Source organism: Leuresthes tenuis, unplaced genomic scaffold, assembly GCF_036924035.1.
Source record: "Leuresthes tenuis unplaced genomic scaffold, fLeuTen1.0.hap1 SCAF_11, whole genome shotgun sequence".
NCBI classification, from domain to species: Eukaryota; Metazoa; Chordata; class Actinopteri; order Atheriniformes; family Atherinopsidae; genus Leuresthes; species Leuresthes tenuis.
In genome coordinates, this window is record NW_027325365.1 from 2711027 (window position 1) to 2738810 (window position 27784).

Sequence of the window (27784 nt, forward strand, 5' to 3'; positions counted from 1 at the left end):
CACTAAATGCTAACGGCTTCAAACTTGGCCAGGGTACTCTTAACCCATGGGGGATAAAACGTCTTGCAAAGCTTTCTAATACCTTAAAGGGTGTGGCTGTGGCGAGGCCTCAAAGTTTGACGACTCACCACTAAACGCAAAGTCACTAATAACTTCTGCATCCACTGTCCGATCCTGACCAAATGTCATAAAGTGAACGATGGACACGGCCTGAACACGCACATATGGCCATAGTGACATCTGTCACGGCGCCACCTGCTGGTAGTTGCAAACATAGCTCAAAACTCGCCAGAGACGACAGGCCTGGGCACATAAGCGCGAGCGCGAGTCAGTGCTGCTTGCAGCCCGAGTTGATTTTGTTTTACAATGACTGGACAGACAAAATGTGGCATTATCAAATGAAGTATTCTTCTAAATCAATAAGTGAAAATGTTTTTGACGCCTCTGTTGGCAGTGTGACTTCTGGTCTGTTTTATAATAAGCTGTTTTATGGGGTTCAGTGTTTGACTCAGTTTAGAATAAAATGCAAGCCCAAGGTGCTGGAGCGGTCATTGGCATTCAGTCAGTGGCATTTTCAGTGTGAATGCTCCTAATGAGACAAAGAAACACCAGCAGATGGACAAATATCCATTTCTTCAAAGCTCCCCAGACGAGTTGAATGATCAACAAACCATAAAGTCTATTACAATGTAAACATCTGACCGAGATGAAAAGATGAGGGATGACTAAAAAAATGTGTTTTCAGGTCAAAGTCTTCATTTAGACCTGTTTAAATCCAAAATGCGTCTCTTTTTGAGCAATTATACATCAATTTTTAAAACTTAACTAGTTCAATTCCACTCATTTCTGTCAGAGGAAGTTCTGTAAGGTGCAAAAAACCTTCACTGAGCCCACTTTCTGGAATATTTAATAAGCTTATTTGACCTGGGAAGATGCTTGAGATTTCATATCTATTTACTAAAGGGACCCTTAAACCATTCCACAAGAGGATATATATTCAAAAAGTCGCCCAAACAGTGAGTTGATAACTTTTCACTTGATCTTGGATTGAGTACACATGTTATTTGCAGTTTCGAGGCTGCTGATCTTGTGGTTTAAAGTCAGGCATCACAGAGAAATACTCCAGAGGTATTCTTAAAGCGTGCCTTTCCTCAGGTCAGCAGCAGCCAGCTATTAGCACCATAGAGAGAATAGTTGTAGTCTGAACTATGTGTGACTGGTTTCATCAGGCTGTTCAGGCATCAAAGACTCAGCAGGAGGGGTTTGGTGTTTATTCAAAAAACAGGTGCAGCTGCTCTGTAGTCCAGCTCTACGTTTGATGGGCAGAATTATCATTCAGCCATGTGGGGCAGTGAGAGCTGCTGGGCAGCTGTGCATCAGTCTTACTCTCTGATCTGCACAGAGTGAAACACACAGAGGCTCATCAGTATGAATCAAGCACTTAAAAGATGGGACAGCTTTCAAAAAGATATTTGACCTGCCATTTTCCACACCTGACACCCAGGCCGCTGAGAACCTCCAAAGAATCTGACATTCAGCGCTTGGCCTGCCTAATTTTCTCTGTTGGTGAACTCTGCAGCCCCCAACTTCCTTCTGCATAGTTAGCAAATGACAGCGAAAGGTCGTTAAAAAAGGTCATGTTCATCATCTGTTGATGAGACAAAGGTTGATAAAGATACAAGAAAGCTACTTGGTTGAATTTAGCTCTCCTGGGTTGCTGCTTTTCATTCTAACTGGACCCTTTTGCAAAAGACAGCCTTCAACCAACATAATCTCTTCTTTCACTTTAAAGGGGAACTCCGGTATTTTTAAACCTGGACCTTATTTCTGGCATGAAATACGTTCATCTACTCACCGAGAACAGTTTGGTGAAAGTCGGCATCCATCGGAAGATATTTAGATAACTGGAGATCCATATAACGGAGTGAACGGGGCTTAGAGGATGCAGCCTCTAAATAAGGCATTATCTGTCTTTATTTCACCAATACTTTAAGAAGAATGAATGAATGAACGTGTGCTATAGCTCTGTTAGCTCAGAGCTGCTGTGTTGTTGTTATTGGCGGCTATCGGGGGGCTTATAGAGGGCTTTCTACACACTCATCTACTGGGATGACGTCATCAACGCCCCCCTGCAGCACAGCTCATCCACTCCGGTAAGAACGTCCATCTTACTCAAAGTCGTTGTTCACGTTGTCAAAATCTGATAAATATCCTGCCATGTTGCACAAAACTATCAGCAGCAAACTCTGTGTGAAGTTAGCCGACTGTCACAGAGCACGGAGTGAATAAACTGTGCTGCAGGGGGGCGTGTGGATGAAGTGGTCCCAGTAGAGTGCCTGTGTAGAAATCCCTCCGTTAGCTCTCCTATAGCTGCAAGTAGCCACATAACAGCAGCTATGAGCTAACAGAGCTATAGCACACGTTCATTCATTCATTCTTCTTAAAGTGTTGGTGAAATAAAGACAGATGATGCCTTATTTAGAGGCTGCATCCTCTAAGCCCCGTTCTCTCCGTTATATGGATCTCCAGTTATCTAAATATCTTCCGAAGGACGCCGACTTTCACCAAACTGTTCTCTGTGAGTAGATGAACGTATTTCATGCCAGAAGTAAGGTCCAGGTTTTAAAATACCAGAGTTCCCCTTTAAGAAATCTTGGTGGTGTCTCAGGGACTAATTCACTTATGGCAAATCTTTTCTATGGGTGACCCCAGCAAGTCAAAGAGGACCATGTCACCAAATCTGCCATGAGAAAGCCAATAAAATCATTTCAGCAATCAGCGTAAGGCCGTAGGGACTGAAGGACTCGTGGGTACAGCCAGAACTTCCAGTGACAATTCTTGAATTAGAACTTTGTATTTAAGGTGACGTTCAGCACAGTGTGTGGCCTGGGAAGACAGACTGTATGTTACTGTCATTTTGAACTCTAACATCCATGGATGATGTAAGCAAGTGCAGAAAGCTGCTGAAATAGCTGCTCCTCACCTCCCACTAAGTATTAGAAACTTTTCATAATGCTTTGACAGTTTTCTCAAAAACTTCTTCTTTCTTTAAAATACTACAAAAAAGGGAAAAGAGGGGGAATAAAAGCACTTTGCCCTAAAGGAAGGAACATATTTAAAAAAGTATTGAGGTGTGAGAATCAGAAGAAGCTCTCATGGGTTCAAACTAAAAGTGGTAAGATGTGATTGATCAGCCAGCCAAGTTTCCCCAAAGCTCTGTGTGGACTCGTGATCTTTCAAAGAGAATAAGTTGCTCTGGGTGGAAAGTCAAGCCCCACTTTTCTGCACATGACACTTAAAAGATGGAGTGAGATGGGAGCTACGGCACAACAGTGGTCTCAGTGCTGTCTGCTGTCATCTCAAGGCCTGAAGGCAGAGGAGAGTCGGGTCATTAGCCCGAAAGCATGAAGACAACCTGGTCTGGCAGATGGTCAACATTTCCTGTTGTTGGATTTCTGACATTTTAACCTAAATTTAGATTTATTTGTACTCTGGCATACATGCGGCTGCATTAGACAGCATCCCATCTATCTGAGCTATTTCAGTCCTGCCAGACACACCTACAGCACAGATCCAGTGTTTCTTGTTAACTCTGGATTTGAATTAAACTCAAAAGAAACTAAATGCAAAGTTTTGAATAACACCCAGCTCAATGTTGGGGAAAGAACGCGATTAAGGTATTTTCAGACATGCAAATGTCACTTAGAAGAGGGAAATTAACATCCAGATGTAGATTAAATACATGTCTATTGCTCCTCTGCATGTTTTGTTAGATTTAGCCGGTCAGTATTCATCTTTACTCCAACATACCACAGATTATAACTCTGATCTTCAGTTATAGCCTGTGGAGACATCTTTTTCACCTCAGCCTGGCATGTCGGCTCCTTTGTTTCAGCGATCGGCAAAAAGCGAGTTGATGCATTGGTTCTTTTCAATTGCAGTAATATCACAGAGCAGCTAAAATTACTGGATGTTTTATAGCTCTCCGGCACATTTTCTCATAGTTGTTGTGTCATTTGGAAGCATATTATCTTCACCTCCACATCTCTTCCAGACAGAACATGAACTTTAAGGTGAGTACTCTCACAAAAGCAGAGTGCTTCGGCTGCTTGTTTTAGGATCTTATGCTCAAAGTGGAAGGATGCTAAGCAGTTTATCAGGTGAGACACTGTCGTTAGCACAGCCCAACCGTGGGTTTTCTGGGAGCAGCTGCACCGACACATCAGAGAGTCCAGCTGGATTCCCAGCTGCTGCTCCAGAGCTTTAGGAGAGCAGCTTCACTTAAAGCTCATCCAAGCCACTGCACCCCTGAGGCAAATGCACCTTTATAACCTGGGATTCAGATGGGAATGGTTGTGTTTTGCCCTGCAGTTCAGGTACAAAGATAAGAAAATAATTCCTTCTTCTGTACTTTGACCTGTTGCAAACTGCATCTTCTCTGCCTCACACATAAGAATATACATAAATAAATATAAAAGCCTTTAATGTATAGCTCACAAAGATATTTCTTTTCAATTTTGGAGTCAATCTGGACAAAGAGGAGGCATTTATCTTGGTGTAAAACTTCAGCTATAATACAAAAATGCTGATGAAGCTGTGTTAGCACCCAATGCTTATTACTTGTCACATTATACAATTTTCCCTTTGGGAGAAATAAAGTATTTTTTCATATAATTTAATTTCATTACATGCTTGGTCACACCCCTGTGCATCAATTCTCAACATGCTACTCCTCTAGATTTCAGTAAAAAAAACAAACAAAAGTATTTGTGTGATGGCAAAAAGTTGAAAAGTTCAGAGTTAATAGGCCTGTTGGCCACAATGTTCTTAAAGGCCAATAAAGCTCATTATCTCACCGTAGAACCCTTAACTGTGGACACATTTGTATGCATTCACTACATCTCACTACTCAGCACCCCCCCACCTCATTTTCACAAAATCTGGCCACCTTCGCTGTCCATCAGTTCAGATTTGGCATGCACTTATCCTGCCGTTGTTTGTTTATATGATGCATTAACTGTTAATATCCAATGCCGCATAATTACGAAGCACCACTGCATTCAGAAAGTGCTTGAAATGCATCATCAAAGCTACCCTGACCCCCCCCCCCCAGGAGTCCTCTACACTGTGAGCACTATTTGAGTGAGAGAATGAGAGGATAATCTGAACACAGCCACAGTTTTATACGAGGATTTGAATTTACAGTGTTCAGTGAGCATGGCCCAGCAGGATGTAGTTAAACTTTCAAAGACTTTTCATATGAATGAAGCCTCTTCGCTTATTGGACAGTGACTAAAAGGAGCTTTGTTCAAGCTTACGTCGTTGTCATTGCTCACAACCCCAGGCTACATGAAAAGTATTGAATCTTCCTCATGCCTTTGTCCTTATCCAACCAATTTAGCACAGTGACTGCAGAGTGCCATGAAAGTATTGTCTTGAGGCACAATCCCCAGTGGATTGATTTATGGGCTTCTGCTTCTCAATTCCTATGCAGCCGTCAGGAGGAACGCAACAGAAATTACAGTAAATGATGGAAATTAGCTTTCCCTCATTCCACTCAGCGTCTTTCAGCAGTAATACCCCCCCTGCAGGGTCCAAGCAGGTCAAACTAGGGTCAACTTCAGAGCCTGAGATGAGAAACAGCAGCTTTTTCAAGCGTTATTACGCTTTTCATGCTGTTGCCTGGAGGATGAAGATAATGCTGGCACAATGCTGGCTTGCTCACACAGCATTGTGGAGCTGATAACAATGACTCAGTTTTCTGTGTTATTTTCTAAATGAAATATACAGCCAGGATGACATTATGCATATATACAGTATAATATAATATTCTAAGTTGTTCCAACCCATTCATCTGCTGTTGCTGCATACAAGGAAAGAAGTTTATAAAGTCCAGCTGCAGAATGATGGACGATACTTTCAAACTAACTCCTTGATCAACAATTTGCTCGTCGTTATCTTATCTGGTCTCAAAACTTACTTTCCATTTGATATATTTTCCTCTAATTTCTCTGACTTATAATTTTGTGGAAAGTGTTCCTAATCAAACCTTCCACTGGTGATATAAAGATCCCATTTATTCCAGCTCCGTATTCATTTGAACTCAATTATATTTAATTTCTAGATGCACCAAGTTTCGAGAGAGTATTTTAATATGCCTCCCGGTGGTTAGGCTGCAGGACATGGTCCATTACGACAGAAAATAAAAAACTCTTTCGATCAATTAACATCAGAGCACAAGGCTAAATATTTTACCCTTTCGTGCGGTTCATGATAAATCAAAGATGAGTTTAAGATTAGAAATTAAGGATGCAGCGCAAGATCAAAACAGAAAGAAAGGAGGAGGAAGTTTAAGCTATTTGTTCTCTCAATCATCATGGGAAATGTGAATTACTGGCAGATAAGACAGATAATTTCAAAGCCCCGACAAGGTGGCAGCTAGAATAAAATTAAGGTAGTCTCAAAACTTACTTTCCATTTGATATATTTTCCAATGAAGTCACGCGATTTCCTCTAATTTCTCCGACTTATAATTTTTTGGAAAGTGTTCCTAATCAAACCTTCCACTGGTGATATAAAGATCCCATTTATTCCAGCTCCGTATTCATTTGAACTCAATTATATTTAATTTCTAGATGCACCAAGTTTCGAGAGAGTATTTTAATATGCCTCCCGGTGGTTAGGCTCCTGTGATGCAATATGTTTCCGCATCCTTATATTTACATAAATCATTACTGCACAGCTCCACAGAATGAAGCTCCACTCCTTAACATGTCTTAGAAACAAACATACCTCCAGCACATGGTATCTTTTCCTGACAGTTGAAGCAAAGAACATTGATTGTTAATTTAATTTGCCTGTAACCCGGTGGGTTTTGCTGGGGACCCATAAACAGTCCAGTTTTTTCCAGTTTGAAAGAAGCAATATTCTATTTGCATGGACATTTTTTTCATATATATATATAACACTTCTACATGCTTGAACTGAGATTTGTGTAAAAAAAAAGCTGATAAACTTCTGCAGAACAGAAAATACAAAACTCTTTCGATCAATTAACATCAGAGCACAAGGCTAAATATTTTACCCTTTCGTGCGGTTCATGATAAATCAAAGATGAGTTTAAGATCAGAAATTAAGGATGCAGCGCAAGATCAAAACAGAAAGAAAGGAGGAGGAAGTTTAAGCTATTTGTTCTCTCAATCATCATGGGAAATGTGAATTACTGGCAGATAAGACAGATAATTTCAAAGCCCCGACAAGGTGGCAGCTAGAATAAAATTAAGGTAGTCTCAAAACTTACTTTCCATTTGATATATTTTCCAATGAAGTCACGCGATTTCCTCTAATTTCTCCGACTTATAATTTTTTGGAAAGTGTTCCTAATCAAACCTTCCACTGGTGATATAAAGATCCCATTTATTCCAGCTCCGTATTCATTTGAACTCAATTATATTTAATTTCTAGATGCACCAAGTTTCGAGAGAGTATTTTAATATGCCTCCCGGTGGTTAGGCTCCTGTGATGCAATATGTTTCCGCATCCTTATATTTACATAAATCATTACTGCACAGCTCCACAGAATGAAGCTCCACTCCTTAACATGTCTTAGAAACAAACATACCTCCAGCACATGGTATCTTTTCCTGACAGTTGAAGCAAAGAACATTGATTGTTAATTTAATTTGCCTGTAACCCGGTGGGTTTTGTTGGGGACCCATAAACAGTCCAGTTCTGTCCAGTTTGAAAGAAGCAATATTTTATTTGCATGGACATTTTTTCATATATATAACACTTCTACATGCTTGAACTGAGATTTGTGTAAAAAAAAAGCTGATAAACTTCTGCAGAACAGAAAATACAAAACTCTTTCGATCAATTAACATCAGAGCACAAGGCTAAATATTTTACCCTTTCGTGCGGTTCATGATAAATCAAAGATGAGTTTAAGATTAGAAATTAAGGATGCAGCGTAAGATCAAAACAGAAAGAAAGGAGGAGGAAGTTTAAGCTATTTGTTCTCTCAATCATCATGGGAAATGTGAATTACTGGCAGATAAGACAGATAATTTCAAAGCCCCGACAAGGTGGCAGCTAGAATAAAATTAAGGTAGTCTCAAAACTTACTTTCCATTTGATATATTTTCCAATGAAGTCACGCGATTTCCTCTAATTTCTCCGACTTATAATTTTATGGAAAGTGTTCCTAATCAAACCTTCCACTGGTGATATAAAGATCCCATTTATTCCAGCTCCGTATTCATTTGAACTCAATTATATTTAATTTCTAGATGCACCAAGTTTGAAGAGAGTATTTTAATATGCCTCCCGGTGGTTAGGCTCCTGTGATGCAATATGTTTCCGCATCCTTATATTTACATAAATCATTACTGCACAGCTCCACAGAATGAAGCTCCACTCCTTAACATGTCTTAGAAACAAACATACCTCCAGCACATGGTATCTTTTCCTGACAGTTGAAGCAAAGAACATTGATTGTTAATTTAATTTGCCTGTAATGCGGTGGGTTTTGTTGGGGACCCATAAACAGTCCAGTTCTGTCCAGTTTGAAAGAAGCAATATTCTATTTGCATGGACATTTTTTCATATATATATAACACTTCTACATGCTTGAACTGAGATTTGTGTAAGAAAAAAGCTGATAAACTTCTGCAGAACAGAAAATAAAAAACTCTTTCGATCAATTAACATCAGAGCACAAGGCTAAATATTTTACCCTTTCGTGCGGTTCATGATAAATCAAAGATGAGTTTAAGATCAGAAATTAAGGATGCAGCGCAAGATCAAAACAGAAAGAAAGGAGGAGGAAGTTTAAGCTATTTGTTCTCTCAATCATCATGGGAAATGTGAATTACTGGCAGATAAGACAGATAATTTCAAAGCCCCGACAAGGTGGCAGCTAGAATAAAATTAAGGTGCTTATTTAACTCTCTACATGGCTTAAACTGGCAGACAGAGACTGTAGAAAATGCAGAGCTTGGAATGTCTAATCCTCTCTGCTGCACTTCAACTTTCCAATATAATGATATATTAATTTAATTTTGTTATCTATGTATAACAACAACAACATATCTGTGACAATATATACTGCAGCAGTGCAGCATAATCATAAAGTTGAGTTGAACAGAAATTATCTAATCAATAAATGGAACTAAACATGTGCAGAAATCATGATTTTTACCATAAAAGTGCATTTCTAATATGAACAAGTTAAATTGGCACAAATCGATTGAACTTTCCTTCTTTCTTAAAGAACCTTTTAATTAAAAGTTTAAGACTATAACATATTGAATTAGCTCAGAGCAAAAAATCATAGAGAAACGCAAACAACTATCACAAAAACTCTCGAATAACCTTCATCACACCAACATATTTATGCTTTTTTCTGGTTCCTTCTCCACCAACTCGCCTTTGGGGATTTTATTTTCCATTTTAGTATAGAAATACATCAAGATGTGAGCCGCAAAACATTATTTTTAGGACCCTAAATTGTAAAAAGAGAATTTTCTGCTGCAAATAAAACTCTGAGTCTAATCATGTGGGTGTTCCAGAGAACAGCTGAGGTTCCATATGCAAATGTGTGCAGTGCACAAGTGACTGTGGAGAGACCATTCTTCATCACTTCCTCACATCTACTTCCCAAGGCAATATGCAGACCGCTGATGGGTTGTAGAAACATAATTACAGTCCTCATGCATATGCTTAAACTCTCCTCCTTTGACTTAACAAGTTCAGCCTTGCAAGAGTACAGCTAATTCCAGTAGGGTGACTCATTCTTTGTACAACTTTCCTTCCTCATCTTCCTCCTTTTCTCCTGATGCACACCATTATGTGATCACTCCTGGGTTTGTATGGAGGATAAACAAGATTAATCTTAGTCTGCCTCACTGCAAACGCCACAACATGCACCGCTGTCACAAACTAAACGCTGGGTTGTCTTTATTTACTTTGCACTGCCTCTGTTTGCAGGGTTATGCTTATCATGTTAAAGCAGACATGGTTATTTTCACAGCAGGAGGGTCGTGACCCATACAGTACCATCACGGATTATGGCTTTTAGGATTCTGTACTGGTAACAAGATGAATGGTCTGTGTCTTCTTTAACCAAAAATAATTAGATATAAGAAGAATTGTTTTGGTGTTTTCATGTGTGCAGAGAGTGAATAATTATGTTTAGTAACAGTGGTTTACTGTTGTTGTACTTAAAGGGGAACTCTGGTATTTTTAAACCTTATTTCTGGCATGAAATACGTTCATCTACTCACCGAGAACAGTTTGGTGAAAGTCGGCGTCCTTCGGAAGATATTCAGATAACTGGAGATCCATATAACGGAGTGAACGGGGCTTAGAGGATGCAGCCTCTAAATAAGGCATTATCTGTCTTTATTTCACCAATACTTTAAGAAGAATGAATGAATGAACGTGTGCTATAGCTCTGTTAGCTCATAGCTGCTGTTATGTGGCTACTTGCAGCTATAGGAGAGCTAACGGAGGGATTTCTACACAGGCACTCTACTGGGCCCACTTCATCCACACGCCCCCCTGCAGCACAGTTTATTCACTCCGTGCTCTGTGACAGTCGGCTAACTTCACACAGAGTTTGCTGCTGATAGTTTTGTGCAACATGGCAGGATATTTATCAGATTTTGACAATGTGAACGACAGATTTGAGTAAGATGGACGTTCTCACCGGAGTGAATGAGCTGTGCTCTAAAACCTTTACTCGTCTGTTTTTTCTTTGCAAATTGTAACATTCTTGAGTTTTAATAACATGAAACTGTCACAAAAGTGATTTGGCGCGTTGATCGAGGTAAGAGAGGATGGACGATGGCTTTAAACCTTGTTCTGTTACACAAGAGAACCAAGATTAGGTCCCATTTTACCAAATATTTTCCAATAATTTAGCATTTTCTCACCTTTGAGGTCAGTTGCAGTTGGTTTGGTTTGGGAGTGAAAAAAGGTACATGTTGCCTTCAAATATGAATAAGAATATAATTATGTTTGTGTTCAGAATTAATTTGCTGTGCTCACAGGAAGATTAATTTCTATAACGATGGCGTTACATCCTGTAACAGTAGGGGGCGCCAGAGAGTAAAACACAGTCAGATTATCTGGTGCTATTTTAACTGTGACCTGCTATATTTTGGAAACAGATGAACCTGTTGTAAACATGTCTGTGATTTTTCTCCTCATGTGCACACTCGTCCACGAGCACTTTTCACATACTATTTCACTATTTATACTTTTTCACTTACTATTGCTCTGTTAGCACAGAGATAAGGACACCATTACCCTTCTATATCTTTACAATAGTTAATATTAGTTGTTTGTTGGTGTATTAAAGTTAAAAATTGTATATTTAAACTGACAATATTAATAACACTTATAATAATAATAATATTAGTAATATTATTACTTTATAGCCTCTTTACTTTGAGACTTCCTTTGCTTCTACTTGATCCAGCCTAGATGGTTGCTGCCTGAGTATATCTCTTCAGGCGTTTCTACAGTAATAATTACTTAATACTCAGAATTAAAGTTCAACTCCACCCTGAAGGTTACACAAAATGATTTGTGACCGGCACCAGTTTGAGTCTCTGGAACAGCTGGTAACATACATGCAGCTGCAGTGAGTCATCTGTTCCTGAGCTACAGTATATAATGTAAAGCTCTGAATGCTCCCTCTCTAACCAAGCATTTGTCCCTGTTATTTGTTTAAAAACTTCCCATTGTGTCATTTAGAAGCCACCTGTGATGCAAAACGAAGTGGTCCAGCCATCACCACTTCATGCAGAAGCCATGAAACATGCATCAGTGCACAGATGCCAGCACCCACGTGGTTGTCATCATTCAGAATAAACCTCATGTGACGCTTAAGGTAGCCAGCATCTTCTGCGTGACACTCTGCACATCATCCAGGCTCTGCTAATTTAAACAAATGAGTTTGCTCTGGGAGAAAAAAAGACAAACAGACCAGATTTTCATTAGCATTCAAGTGGTAAATTATTCACCGCCTGTACGTTTGACCTTCCTGCTTGGTGCAGCCCACTTCGGAAACCAATAAAATGCTAAATGTGCTGCTATTTGGTGCTGCTCATATTATGTAAATGTAGGTTTAAGTGAAGAGGAGACGATATGTGCATGAAATTTGAATAAACTACAGTGAAATTCGCTCCTCTGACTGAGGAAACAACACATATTTAAAAGATGGATCTGTTAGCCAGAGGTTTTGAAAGAAAAATCAGAAAAGAGCCGTAAATTTTGACCCTGACCACAGCTGCAGGGATATGTGCAATTCAGTCATATCTGAATGTTTTCCCAGAAAAAAAAGGGTTTCAAAAGGAGATTACAGGGCAAACAAAGACAAAAGACAGTGTTTTTTCTGCCTCAGCCTGACAGAGTTGATGCACCTGCTGGGGAATTCTCTGTGATGACGACACAGACCTTTGAAGTTTAATGACGGTTTGATCTTTTAGTCATCCAAAGCGAACTGAGACAGGAAAATGAGTCTGCGCTAACCCTGTCAGCTACATGATGCTGCATTCCCTCATTATTTTAGCAAAAGACATCCAGCAACAGAGCAGCAATAGAGGCAAAAACCTGTTTCCCCTCAATGTGCTCTGCAGCTCCCGAAGAGATGTATTCCTCCTCATTTCACATTGCCAAAAAAGCCTCCGTGCAGAGGCAGCCAAAATAATCCAATCAGCTCTTTTTCATGCTTTTCATTTGCTGCTAATTGCCTCGTGTGATCTTAGAGGTCAATCACCACATTGCAGAGCTGCTGGCCACCTCTCCATAATGGCCCCCAAACCCGGCGGGATTAGCAGCAGCGGTACCTCCGCTGTCTGCATGCTGCTGAGGCCATTACCCTCGGATCGACCAGCCGAGCCCTGCAGCATGTCAAACGCTGTTATTGTGACATGCCCAGGCCGTTTAGCAGCACTTGTGTATGCTGTTGGCTGATTGAGCATGAATCTATGTTTGTTAGGTCATGCCAGACCTTTACAGAGCTGCCACTTTAATGTCTCCATTTTCCTATACTTTCACATTTTGGGTTTTATGGTCCCTCAAACTTTGCACACAGCAGATGAAAACCAGTATTATTGTTATTGTTTTACTCTTTATAACCAAAAAAAAATGTCCAGCTCAAAGTTGATATGTGCAGAAATGCTTTAATTGATCTTTTTTTAATTCAATTTCCCGTCTTTCTTGTCATGTAATTAGGCTCCTTTTTTTCTGAGTGTGAATTTAGCGTTTGAAGCTCCAGCTGCTCTTACTGCTTTAACTGTGCAGAAAATGGAAGATCAACTAGAAGTGGAGATTGTAGTGAGTGGAGTACGCTGCCTGTGTTGTTTGGAGATAAAAGCAGTCGTTCAGTGGGAATATATTCATGAAGAAACACTGAATGAAATACAGAGAGAAGAGTCTGCCTCCATACATTTACACACAGCCAATATTCATCTCCAGACCTATTATGTTGGAGAACAAATTAAATCACACCTGAAGGTATCCAATTTAGTTAGTGAGATAACGTCTTAATTATATATTTGTATTTACAATTAAATTCCGACTCATTACATTAATGGTGTTTTAAGCATTGAGATAATCACACGGGTTCCTGCACTCCTTCTATGCTTTGTGGCCGGTTCTCAAACCAGCCGGGCTCATTTCTCCTGGTGCTGCAGCAGCTGTCGCAGCAGGATGATGAGCTTGAAATTACACCGTGAATTTTGTGTCTTACAAAAGAAATTTGGGGATTTCTAGCTCTAAAAAAGGGGCTTTGGATGTATCTGACTGTCATTACTGTGGCAAAAAGGCATAATTATGATTATTACTGCAATAACAGGAGAAAACTTTCAAATATACATGTATTGCTCTCATACTAATTCTTTTTTACCTTTCTTGTGAATCAATTTCTGACACTTTCAATCCCCTGTTTACATAAAGATGGAAATGAACTCGTCTTGCTCGGTGTGCAACATATTCAGGAAGAAACTGAACACAAATCTTCCAGTGAACCAAAAGCTGTTGGAAGTGGAGGAACATGAAGCTTACCCACAGACATTATGTTCTTGCCAAACAGCACTTTTCTGCCACCTCCGTGCTGAGAGTGTTCCTCACTGCAGGGCTGCCTGCTTCTGCCCACAACAGCCAGGCTCCATGAAGATACCGCTTTGATTTGGGGGAATGGTGACAAAAATATGGACTTTAAGAAGCATGAAGTAGTCAGACTTTGAATTATATAATAAGGTTTTCATCAGATCCTGCACTCCTTATGCGGAGTAAGACCAGGAAGTCTTTCTTTCGAATAGTAAACTTGTAAAGATAATTTGTATTTAAGCTTCAAAGATGGATTGATGCTTTTAATTGAATGCTACTGAGCCAATGGGGCACCGATGTTTTTGCTGTTGTTTGTAGATTTGAATAATTAGGTAAGAGACAGGGCTGATGGTTGAGTGATGACAAAGACACTGAGAACAAAACAGCTCATTATCACAGACAAAAGACTGGGAACAATGAGACTTTACACACAAGCAAACAGAAAAACTGATTTAATTAATATATATGGTCACTTAGCAACAGAATACACCCATTTTGCACATTTTGTGTGTGTTCTGGCCACACTACAGAGGATAAGGCTGTTCTAATAAGGCTGTTCTTCATGGATTAGATGTTTATGGACATGAATTCCCTGAGAAACACCACTGATGATGACTGGGAATCATGTGCACTGTTTATTTATCCAGTTGTGTAGTTTCTCCTGTCATACTGTGAGATTCTTTTCTCTCGTGGAGGGTGGAAATGTTGCTAAGGCGACTCAGCTGAGAGATGAAAAGTGGAAGTACGATGTTGCACTGTCACACTGAAATGTTTCTTGCATGTAGGTAGTGTTGCATGTGGAATAATTCAGAAATAAATGGTGTTACTGCAGATTTAACTTCTTTTTTTAGTCACTTTGTGAAAGTGAAAGTGCCAACAGACCAGTATAAAAGCAACTGATTTGGACTTGTCTCTCAAGCTCTCTTATCTTAAGATAAATACCATTAGCACCATTAGCCCTACTTTAGGCTATGACGTCCGACCTTTCACCTTTGTGACAATTTGGGCCGAATGTAACACGCATAAAGGCATTTTCTTTAAGAAACAGGCAAATGGAATAAACAAACACTTTTTTTCCAAGCATCCAGACTTCCTTTGCCTCCAGAGAATTAAAACATCAAAGTGCCAATGCTTGTTGGTACCTAACCAAGAAAAACCTCACCCACATGTATGTGTGAAATAAGCACAGCCTCTTTATATGTGTGTTACTGGCAAGTAATGTGTGAGAGTCCATTAAAGATAAATTAGCAGCTTTGTAAGACATTTTACCCATAATCCCTGGTGGGTTCCTGAGTAGAATCTGTTTTATGTTAATGTTGATATGTGGTGCTGAACTGTTGTTTTCTGTCGCTCTTTTTTAAGGTTTTACAGGGTTTTGGCTGCCTGCTTTTTTACAAACATCACCTCACTTTATAGAGACAAAGTGAACATTAAATAGACTATTATAATCCACTTCAGCTCAATCAAACTCAGTAACTTTTCTCTGAATTAATGACTCTTTAACAAAAGATGAATAACAGCATCTTTTGTTAGAGGCCTCTCAGTCACATGTTGAGCAAAGTCTCTTTTCTTCAATATTTTAGTCCTTAAACCAGCACAAATGCAGACAATTAAACTTGTTTTTTCTGTTAGTTTCTTACTTAATTCTTTTCCGATTTCTTTGAGGCTTTTAATCGTGGTGGAAAGAAAACAGGAAAGTAGGCAAAGAGATGGAAATGACTGGGCTACAGGCCAGGAACTTCCACCTGCATCAGCACCCCCCGCATTTTCAAAGAATATCGAGACAGATTTAGATGGAAAAGTGTGGAAAAGTGTTATCTACCCAGTCAAAATACGTCCAGCAAAGGGTTTGTATTTTTTAAAGGCTATTTCTTATATTTTTTTTCCTGTTTTACACTCTGTGCTGGAGTCACAGATGAGGATATGTTTCCATCAACAATAAATACCTCATTCTGTGGCCTAAATATCCTTAGAATTAGTAATTAAACTGGTTCCATTTCACATGAATCATCACCATTTCCCAGGAGTGTTCGAAGAGTGTTGTAATATTGATACGAATGTTTAATTTCACATTTATCCTACTGACTGGACTCTTGACAGCTGAGAGACCTGTAAGCTCTTCCTTCATTTCTTCTGAGCCTGAAGGCTCTCAGATGTGGGGCAGATGAAATACATCAAAGAAACTTTGAGGCTTTCTTCTTCATTGGAAGAGAAAGAGCCCACCATCTTCACTTCAAGGACAAAGCCTGATGAGGGAGATGAAAGAGAAGCAGGGTTTCACTGAACCATTTGAACTTTTGACATGAGAGCCGTGAAGGATAATGGCCGAAGGAATATTAACATTTTTAGTTTTAATTCATGCAGGATCAAGCTGAGCAGGTAAAAACAGCAAATTACACCCTGTTAACCAGTAATTCACCAGATAATAAGTCATTTCTTACTTTTGAAGAGGCTGAAAGTCAATACTGGATAATAAATGGATAATAAGGTGTTTCACAGGAGCAAAGTGGCTGAAAAGAATTATGGATTATGGTGTTTATACTTTTAAACCGTGTCAGACTTTGCTTTTACTGCTATTTACAACTTTTCTTTGGTCTCATTGTTCTCATCAAAGCAGATGTCAATGAAGCCCTAAAGAGAATTGAAACTGAACATGATTTTATGGATCTATTTATCTATTAGAGCAAATGTCACCACCAATAAGACCTGTTGTTGAGTATTTTCTGCTCCGAATCAGCAAATTTGAGATAAAATAGATTCATTTATTCTCAGGTTTCAGCTTCAAGTTAATAGATTTAAACTAAAAAATCCTCCTGAAAGTAAAACATTTGTGAAAATCGCAGACTTGTGCCACCTGAGAGAAAGGCTTCTGTGAGATTCACACCAGAGCTGTCAGCTGAAAGCAGTCAGAATTAGTTTTATTCATGTGCTCAGTATTAAAAATAATGGGGCAGCCTTTCGCTGAGTTCCAGACCTTCCTTAATGGGAACACTAATGGGTCCAACTTATTAAGGTTTTGTTTCTCATATTGGGAAATGTGTCCAACCAGTGCACTTCTCTCCCAGAAGTTTAAGCTGCATCTCAGAAGCTGGAGAAGGTCATCCATTAATTGGAAGACTTGTGGTTTAATCATCCGGTCCTCATGTTGAAGTGACTTTGGGTGAGACACTGAACCCCTAATTGCCCCGGGGTGCCTAGCAATAGAATAATGTGCCCTTATTCGTTCACCAGATTGAATAATAAGTTTGTGCTGGTGATTCAAATTAGAGACCTTTGGCTGAAAGAGCTGTAAACATGTGTTAGGAGGGTTTATTTGACCATGTGCTCTGATGTCTTCAGTACCAAGAGGCAAAGTAATACAGGAAATAAGACCAAGGACAAAGAGGACAATAGCTTTTTATACTAAGACTTATGTGCAGAACAGCAGGTCAGTTCTGGCTCTGTTAAGTTAAGGGTCTCTTAGACCTTCTGGTGCCTGGCTGACACGCATCAGCACATAAATGCCTGAGATAAACGTCTCAGGGTCAGATCATCCTAACGTGGTACAAAGCATTGATCAGGTTTGGCTTCCCCAGACATATTATCGACATGCGAGAGCCGCACACCTGCAGTAAATTCAGTGCTACCTTTCAAACACGATGCACATGCTCTCCATGAACACGGGAGTATGTGCCAGCCCACATTACAGCACCATGGGCCCCGGGGCTAACCGCTTTCTCAAGGCCCTCCACGCCACCGCCACCGGGAATACAAACTTAATAATAAATCAAATGATGCTTCAAGAATCCCTGCAGTATAACTTTGACTGAAATCGGATGTCGTGCTAAATTATAACTGCATTTTCTTATGATAGTTAGCCTGCTGCTAACCTGTGCCGGCCGGCTCCTTAGTCGCTGTCGCCTGGGCAACGCCGCTGTCGCCTGGGTAACGTCGCTGTCGCCTGGGCAACGCCGCTGTCCCCATTGGGGCTTGCAGCTTTGAAATATCCCGCGAGTTTGGGGATTTTTGTTAATAGGTAATGATTTAATGATTTTTTTTTTTAGTTTTTGAGCTCCACTTTCTGGTTTCTTTCCCGCCATTTTTCTTTTTCCTTTACTCACAATTTCGACTTTGGCAGAGTTTAAAAGACCACAACTCAGTCATTGGACTGACTGGCACATCACAAGATGACAGCCATAGTCATTAACCAATCACAGTGGCTTAAATTTATTCGATACATTAATCTTCCCGCCCAGCAGACAGCAGTCAGAGCAATGATTTTCTTTTTTCCTCGAGCCTTGCATCGGGCCCCGGGGCTCAAGCCCGTGCATTAATACAGGCTTAATTATGTGTGTGCCTGAAGTTGCATCACTGAGTTGCATCACTCCTTCAGGTATTTATTGGATGGCGGTTCTATATGATAGCAGATTTATGCCGGTTAAGAAGCATTTCAGCTCATAATAAGTAATCGTTTTATTCTGCAGTTATAAAACTGCTCAAATAGTGAGCGAAATATCCTGAATCCCACTTTCTCTCTCTTACTGATGAGACTCTGAAGAACCTTAAAGTTCTCAGCAGAGATTTAGTCTCATCCTGATCCTGAAGAAAGAGCAGATGAGCTACTCTACTGTCTGACTGGAACTCAAAGAGGACTCATCATGCTGGATAGTTACAGGAAAAGCTTGAGATTCACATTCTGACAACTCAAGACGATTGGTTTAAAAATGCCTCGATAAAATAGCCCAGCATGCATGAAAAGTGTGTTAATTACTTACTGTAATCATAATTAATTGCTGTAAAAAGAAGAATTTGAGAAGAATAATCAATTTGTTTGACTTTTCCAGCACCAAGTAGAATTTATCAGTTTCAGTAACTACTGTCATGTTAATGTTTAAAGTTTGCTTATTAAAGTAAGTCCTAAGTATTTAGGCCCAGAACTATTTGGACATCAAAACAAATGTTATGTAGTTCAGATTAGATTTATTTAATGAACACGGGCAGAAAGTGTAGATTCTCAGCTTCTAGATTCTTAATTAATTTACAGTAATTTAAGCCTTTTTTTAGGGACTCATATGTAATAAAACTTCTTAAAGTGTAACCGTCACCAGTCACTGGACCTCCGCCTTTGTTAAACTTTCCTCCAGCTGTTTTTTGTGTGTGGGGGGTGTTTTTTTGCTGTTTTTTTGTCCTCACTGTGCCAAATGCAACTTGTTTGGGTTGATTTCAGGTGATTAACTCAAGCGCTGAAGAATTTTCACTGTCCATCTGTACCAGGAAGCGCCGTTCAGTCAGTGTTGCTGCATTTGGCTGAGCTTCCCTGTTTACTTCAGAGTTAATCTATTTGACTAAATCAAACACTTTTCACTCATTGCCACTGGAAAACATGCAAGCCCGTGTTATCACACAATGTGCTGTACAGATAACGCTGGATGCCTTGGATCCTGACCCCATACCATCTTCTGCAGGGACTCTGGTGCAAGTTTATCCTCATTTAATCTGATTTGGTTGTTATAAAAGTAGCCTTGTTGTTCTGGAGGCATTTGAATGGTGGTGAAACCATTGTATTTGATTTGGAAAGATTGTGTAGACCTTCATAATGAGATGCCTTCCTCTTAGGGAGTGTTCATCACTCTGCTGGATTGTCTGAAAGAGCTTTTTCTTTACCATTGAAAGGTTCACAACGTCTAGATCTTTTCATGTTGCCAAGCTCACTGCGTTCTTTTCTTCTCACTCCGATTCAAAATGAACCCATCTGCAAATAAACCGTAGAGTGAAAAACCCCATGTATTATCACGACAGATATAAGGAGCTAGTGATCATGGAGCCAGCATGAGATGAAAGAGATTTAAAGTGACAAAGATCTGCCTTCCAAAGCAGTTGTTTTCCTCGGACACATGTGGTCTTTTCTGCAGGAGGCTTGACGCTGCCAAGTCATATACGGTCATCTGCACAGTGTTTATGTAAATATTTCCTTTTGTTCGGCTGCAGGACATGAAACGGCCAGAAAAAACCCACAAAAGCTTGGCATTTCTGCTTTGTCTGTGACATTTACAAAGGGACAGCTCAACACTGAGGCTGTGCAGACCATCAGAGGCTTGCTCCAAAAATGTGTTCCGATTGAGCTGTCACAGTGCCACAGTAAACCTCATTTATTTCTTGTGAGAATCTACTGTCTCCTGCTCCCACGTTTTCTGGCAAACACTTCTTGGATGGATAGTCAGTGGCTGAGGAGAAGTGATACACCTGTGTCTCTGGTAACAGGATGAAGGCTCCCGGCTGCCACCGGCCTCTGTGAGTCATTCACTCAAAGTTACACTTTTGTGGGCTAAAATGGATATCTGCTATATTCAAGGATATCTTCTGGCAGTGAAGGAAAACACAATCACATTTAAAACTACTGTAACAAAATAACAACAACAGTTTGAGTCTTGTCCTGCACAATATTCCCTGCATTTGTTGCACTTTTCTGCTTTCTCCTGCTGTGGAAATCAGAATATGCTCTTTATGGGAGATGAACAAAGGGTCTTTTATGTGTTTATTCAGGTAAGGACCACACAACACAGCTATATGTTCCAAAACCATCAAGGATGCCACTGAGGGTAAGAGCAAAACAATGACTTATACTGCCTAAGACACAGTCCATGCCATGGTTGCCATGGTTGCCATGGTTGCCACGGTTGCCACGGTTTATGATATTTGGTTTCCATAGAAAAAGTACAAACAAGTGTGTCCATTGGATGTTTCAGCTCTGCAGAGCTGAGGACTCATCTGGCTTTTATCCCCTTGTTATTTACTGTTAAAGGGGAACTCCGGTATTTTTAAACCTTATTTCTGGCATGAAATACGTTCATCTGCTCACCGAGAACAGTTTGGTGAAAGTCGGCGTCCTTCGGAAGATATTTAGATAACTGGAGATCCATATAACGGAGTGAACGGGGCTTAGAGGATGCAGCCTCTAAATAAGGCATTATCTGTCTTTATTTCACCAATACTTTAAGAAGAATGAATGAATGAACGTGTGCTATAGCTCTGTTAGCTCATAGCTGCTGTTATGTGGCTACTTGCAGCTAAAGGAGAGCTAACGGAGGGATTTCTACACAGGCACTCTACTGGGACCACTTCATCCACACGCCCCCCTGCAGCTAACTCGCAATCCAGACTAGCAGGAGCAAACTCGGTAGTTCTACAAACATACTGAACCCAGTCTATCCATCCATCATCCATCCATTTATCATCCATCATCTATCTATCCATCCATCCTTCATCTTCCATCCATCCATCCATCCTTCATCTTCCATCCATCCATCTATCATCCATCCATCCATCCTTCATCTTCCATCCATCCATCATCTTCCATCCATCCATCTATCATCCATCCATCCTTCATCTTCCTTCCATCCATCCATCCATCCATCCATCCATCTATCTATCATCCATCCATCCATCCATCTATCCTTCATCTTCCATCCATCCATCCATCCATCCTCCATCCATCCGTTTCCAGACTGTATTGCCTGGAATGGGCTGTAATCATAATTTATAATCATTTATAATCATTTCCATATTCATTAGTACTGCTTCAGAGACTGAAACTCACACTTTGATGGCATCCTGATCTGTTGGCTACAGCACAAAAACGACAGAAAGAGGTTCCTTCCTGTGGGGAAATGTGCTGGGAGAGTCACCAGACTGTCTCTGATGCACATCAAAGCTAAACCTACCTTCCAGCCATTCATACTTGTTGTGGGTACTTCATACTGGCCCTGGTGGGACCTCCTGCATCTCCTTAAACTCTGAAGCAGACACAACAACTTTGTGACATTTTACCGTGTTAAAGCGGACAAATTTGGCTGTAAACATCTCATTCCAATTGATTAAAAATTCAAAAGAGAATGAGTAATGAGAGAGAATTGTTTGGAGTTGCTAAAGTGGTTTAAGGGGATTTATACAGAAGGGGAGTTTAAATGGCTCTGAGGGCACAGCACTACTTTCTAAAAGAGCTGGAGGAAACACATGATCTTACATGATGCTAATACTGTGATTTCAGAGGGATATGGAGGTTTCCGGGAGGTCAGACGTTGCCGTTTGTTTCTAAATAAAGCAACTTGCAACAGGAAGACTTCACAGGAAGCCATTAAAACGCTGCCATGCATCACAGTCCTGCTGCACTGAGCTTGAATCTGAATAGAAACTTTATCAGTGTATACAAGGGAATGTATGAAAAAAACTGCAGCTCAATGTTCCAGTTGAGTTTTCAGTGTCAAGTGGTCACATTTGGGAGGAAAACTCATAGGAGATGATGTGCTGTCTGAGCCTTTGGTGCTGGGAGCGCCTGCCACTCCGAGCAGCCTCTGAGCATCAAATGTAGATATTTGCAAGAATCTCTTCAGCTTTGCAGCAACTCAAGAGACACTGTGACATGAAAATGATTTGAATAAAACGAAACCACTACTCCCTGCCAAGCCAGCCATCATTATTACATCCTGAAACTCTGAAGCTTTTCTCTTCTTCATTCCAACTGATAGAAAAAAGAAAATCGATGTCTTCTGCATTTTTACTGGTGAATTAGTTGCTTTCCAACCACCATCTTGATTGCAGTTTAAGCTAACTATCTATCAGCTAACAGCATGCTTTTTATTTGGTGAAATTGGTCTCTTGGGCTGAAGTTGCCATTAGCCAATGAGTCTGAAGGTCTTTGTTCCAGCTGATGACCTTAATATGACATTTTAATGACTGGTTCTCATCTGCTTTTAGCAAATTGTCGACTTCACACAACAACTTATAGAACAGGTAAAAGCAAAAAGAGAAAAAGAATGAATTAAAGGGAAGGTTGCTGTCAAAGCATCTGAGTCAGCTAATGGATCAGCAGTTTTATTCAATTTCTTTTAGAAGATTTAACATTTTGTTACATTTCAAAATACTACAAATATTTTCTAACCATTTTTTTTCTGTAAAAGCTTTATATAAAATAGAAAAGGCTGTTTTTAACAGAGCACCTCACACAGTACTGTCCTCACTTTGTTTGCCTGCAGGCTGAGTTTGACAGAGAAAGGATTTAGAGAAACTGCTTTAGTACCAACCTTCTTATTTATGACTTATGTGTCATTTTAATTACAATTTTTCTCACAAATATAACAACATGATAACCGGTTTGAGTAGGTGACTTTCACAGTTGACATTGGAGACATTTGGACAGATACTGTACCTCTTGAAGAAGCTCCTACGCCTACTTTGCAGACATCTGTTGGGACTAGGGTGTATAAATGTTAAAGTTATAAACCAAAAACACTCCTCTACTGGAGATACTACTGATAATGACAAAGGTAAACAAAGCTTCACTTGAGCTAAATCTATGACTGTGGCAAAAACTTACAACAGAAAATAACTCTCAAGGAGGAAATCATCAGTAAACAAGATCTTTGATACTAATACTTTGGTTACTTTGGAGGCTAGAGGAAGAAAGCTCGAGAGACAAATTCAACACACTGGTAACGAGACGCAGACTAAATACACCTGAGGAACCAAGGGGAACAGGTGGAAACACTTGGGAATCAATAAGACGCATGACACGGGAGGAAAGGCAAGTTATCTGAAACGAGAGGAGTTGTTAATTTCAAAATAAAACAGGAAGTGACAAGACAAGGTACAAAAAAAAAGAGCTTTTGTGAGACCTGACAACATCTGTTGGGGCTGTCACGGTTAAGGAATTCCCCCTGAGGTGAGTCAGGGCGGCTCAATATCGCGATATGCGATATTATCGCACCACCTTTTCTTTTGTTTAAATCTATCTATCAAGCAAATTCGTTTGTTATTTACTAAAATACTAAACTCGTTGCAATATTTCCTCTGAAACATGGCGCTTACACATTTAAAAAAGGTTATATAAAAAAGAAGACAATTCATAACACTTTTTATTTCACTGTTAGTCACTGTCTCTGCTCTACTCGACTCCAAGCTGTCGGCTGCTGCTCCGCGGCTGTGTGGCAGGAGCCCAATATCTGGATGGTAGCTTGCTTGGTGAGCCCTTAAATTCCTTGACTTTGCTGGTTTTACTTGAACCGTTTTTGTAGGTTTTCCAACAAACCTATCGGTTTCCACCGGAGTCCAAAGCGAAACCATGAAAGAAGTGTGTCCTCCACGATGATTTATTTTACAGGTTTATTCGCCAAAGTACAAAAAATAAAAAGCACAAGTTTTCCACGGACACTGTAACCAATTATATGCACACTTCGTTTTCTTGCACGACATCAACTAAATTATGAACACGGTCAGAAAAACCGTGCGCTCCTGTCACTCTCCCGTGATCCACAGCCCAGTTCCTTAACTCCATGCTTTGAACAGCTACCTTCTTAAAGATTTAGGTGCTTACTGTCATCTGCTTCACTGAAATTATGAGTTTATGTACAAATAATAAGTAAATAATAATAATCATGACTTCAATTAACTTTAAATTCAATTAAATCATTAAACTGCCATGAAATACATTCTCCATAATGAACTAGGATGTTCTATGATTTATATCAATCATATGGCACCTGCAGTTTTGCCGCAGATTTCACAGATTGCCTCATTTAAATTGGCTGGAGCCCCCTTTTCATTTGGCTGAAAGCGGAAAAGCTCCCAAAAGGGCGAAGTAACATTTGGTTTTGATACCAGTGCGACGGCCATTGTCTCCTTCTCAGCGTGTGTTATGGCGAGATCAGGTCACGTGCGGCGATGGCTTGGTGGGCTTCTTAATATCGACATATTTAATTTTTTGCCCGAGTTGGGGCAGCAGCATCAGAGCCAGAGACTCAAAGAGACTTAAACTTACGCTCCAGCTTCACTACAACAAAGAACATTACAGGACATCAACAACTACATCGTTTCCTATTTTGGGATAAATTATTATTATCTAATTAAATTAAAGTCAATTCAATATAATTCAGTTATTTTACCGTCCGGTCAGTGCAGGTTGTGAGTTGTAAGAAAGTATATTTATGTTAAAATGTACCAAGTAAAAGTAAATTCAGTTGAACCATTGATATATGAAAATTATATTCAAGAATTATAATAAATAATTTGTTCTTTGTTACTTTAAAACTCTGCTTCAAACATTATACTTAAGGGCTGTTAACAATAATTCCTCTTTTTTTAACGCAGGATTAATGGTTCATACGTTCTGTGGTGCCATAGTTTGGGAAATCAAGAAAGGATGCAGCATGATCTCGTGGCTGGAAAGTAAGAAAATAGATTTAAAAAAGGGTCTTTTGAATGGTTCTCTCAACATGACCAAAGTTACCTGCTAATCATGAGTTAACTATGGACGCTTGTGGAATTAAATGGTTTAATAATCTTACTTTTTACATGCAGAAATAACTAAAACATGATCACAGCTTAGAAGGAACAGAATGAAGCCGAATCAAACTGGTTGAATTAATGATCCACAAAATTGAATTAGTTTTCCTGCAGTGTGCATGAAAATGAATGAAGAAGAAATGGAAAAGACTGAAAACTGCACAGTGGTTGTCAGGAGAATGTGAAGAAATGAGTGGGCTGTTTTATTATTATCAGCTTATAGATACAGTCCAGACTGACTGTCTTCTGCACGCGTGCACGGCAGCAGACGTGTGACCAGTTCAGCTTTATGTGATTTATTTACTTTGGTCATCAATCAGGCAGCCTTCCCTTGGAGTTTTGTTTTTCTCCAGGAGGATAAGGCTGCAGAAGTTTTATTTGTCACGAAAAGACCGCCGACATGTGACAGATTGACATGGCTTCAATTTAAAGCACGTCGCTATGACAACCCTTCAGCCCTTTGCAGGAAGCTCCAGTCGTGTGTTTATGGGCAAAAAAAATACAAAAATTGTGCCACAGAGTATACGCAACTTTATCTCAATTACTGTTGCTAGGAGACCGGAAAAACCCTCTGTAAGTCTATTAATTAAAAAAGCATTTTCTCGTTTCAGTTTTTTGCTTTATCTGTTGTGCGCACATGCACATTTTTTGTCAATGATTGCATGGAATTTTGTTGCAAAACTAATTATCTCATCATAGCAGAAACCAGTCCTCATCCTTTCTGTCACCAGTGGGAATGTCTGAGAGCAGCGTCCTATTCCTCATCCTCATTCCAGTTGCTGGTTAATTACGAAGGGCCCTGAAAGACCTCCAACATGAGCACGCTTTGAGGTCAAAAATAAGAGAAACACGGGGACAATGCAGCAGAAGAAACCTGCACATTTCGTAAGAACACAGACAACCTGATAAAAACTAAGGAAACACACTCCGGTTATGGTCAAATTGTTAAATAAATTAGCTTCTATAGTCTTTTACGAAGCAATTCTCCTGGAACTATTTGGGAAAAGCCATGAGGTTAAAGAAAGATGGATGAGAAAACTTCTTAAGGACCTTAAAGGGGAACTCCGGTATTTTTAAACCTGGACCTTATTTCTGGCATGAAATACGTTCATCTGCTCACCGAGAACAGTTTGGTGAAAGTCGGCGTCCTTCAGAAGATATTTAGATAACTGGAGATCCATATATGACACATTCACTCCGGTAAGAACGTCCATCTTACTCAAAGTCGTCGTTCACATTGTCAAAATCTGCTAAATATCCTGCCATGTTGCACAAAACTATCAGCAGCAAACTCTGTGTGAAGTTAGCCGACTGTCACAGAGCACGGAGTGAATAAACTGTGCTGCAGGGGGGCGTGTGGATGAAGTGGTCCCAGTAGAGTGCCTGTGTAGAAATCCCTCCGTTAGCTCTCCTATAGCCGCAAGTAGCCACATAACAGCAGCTATGAGCTAACAGAGCTATAGCACACGTTCATTCATTCATTCTTCTTAAAGTATTGGTGAAATAAAGACAGATAATGCCTTATTCTAAGCCTCGTTCAATACCGGAGTTCCCCTTTAAAAAGAGGTGCTGCAGTGAGAACATCAAAAAGCTGTGATATGGGTCTGCAGTAGTGAAACTACATTAGTTTGAAAAAAAAACAGCACTTAGGTACTTAAAGTTAAAGAGTTCTAAAGGCTACGAATGCATCATTAGTATAATCATTTATTACGTTAATATAACTGTTAACTTATTATGTATAATATAACTTCATTATCATGGCTGGATATTCAATAAAAGTGAAAGTGAAAGACATTGTTATCACAAGATGGGGTCGCTCAGCCTTCTCGTTTTCATTCACATGAATCCTAAACAGAACTATTTGAAAATAATTAACGTCATTATTTTGCCATTTCCCTTGTTGCTGTTGCAAGAAACTGTCGGACGAAATTATTTCCTTTTAAAAAAGAACATTTCAGTGTTTCTACGCCAAAAGGGAATCATGAAGGAGGAACTATAACTCCTTCCCTAAGCATTTAGGGAATTTAAACAGCGTTTCTCTCAGCTGCCACTTGGACACTTTGGCTCACTTCACTCAATTACTTCACTTTCTTAAACAAAGAAATACAAATATATCCTATTCAGCCAAACTCTGTGGACTATATAGACTGTTTAACATTTTATATGATGCACTTTTAACTCGTCATGTGCTACAGAAGCTGAACCATCAAGCATTTAGGATGGGAACAACCAGCAAGTATCCACAGCTTGTTATTCTTATCCACTGATAAGTGGTCAGAGGTCCTGTTTTCTGCCTGAGATGCAGGATTTGAGAAATTATCACCCCCTTTTGACACCAAATGGCAGCAAA

The 27784-nt window shown here is 39.8% G+C and overlaps 1 protein-coding gene across 1 annotated transcript in view; it reads right to left on the reverse strand.

The window, feature by feature from the left end:
- Positions 1-3212: 3212 nt before the first annotated feature.
- Positions 3213-27784, reverse strand: part of LOC140317674 (nuclear cap-binding protein subunit 1) — a 189229-nt gene continuing 164657 nt past the window's right edge. Inside the window, exon 24 of the transcript XR_011917787.1 lies at positions 3213-3233. The gene's annotated coding sequence lies outside the window, so the exon portion shown is untranslated. The remainder of the gene's footprint in view (positions 3234-27784) is intronic.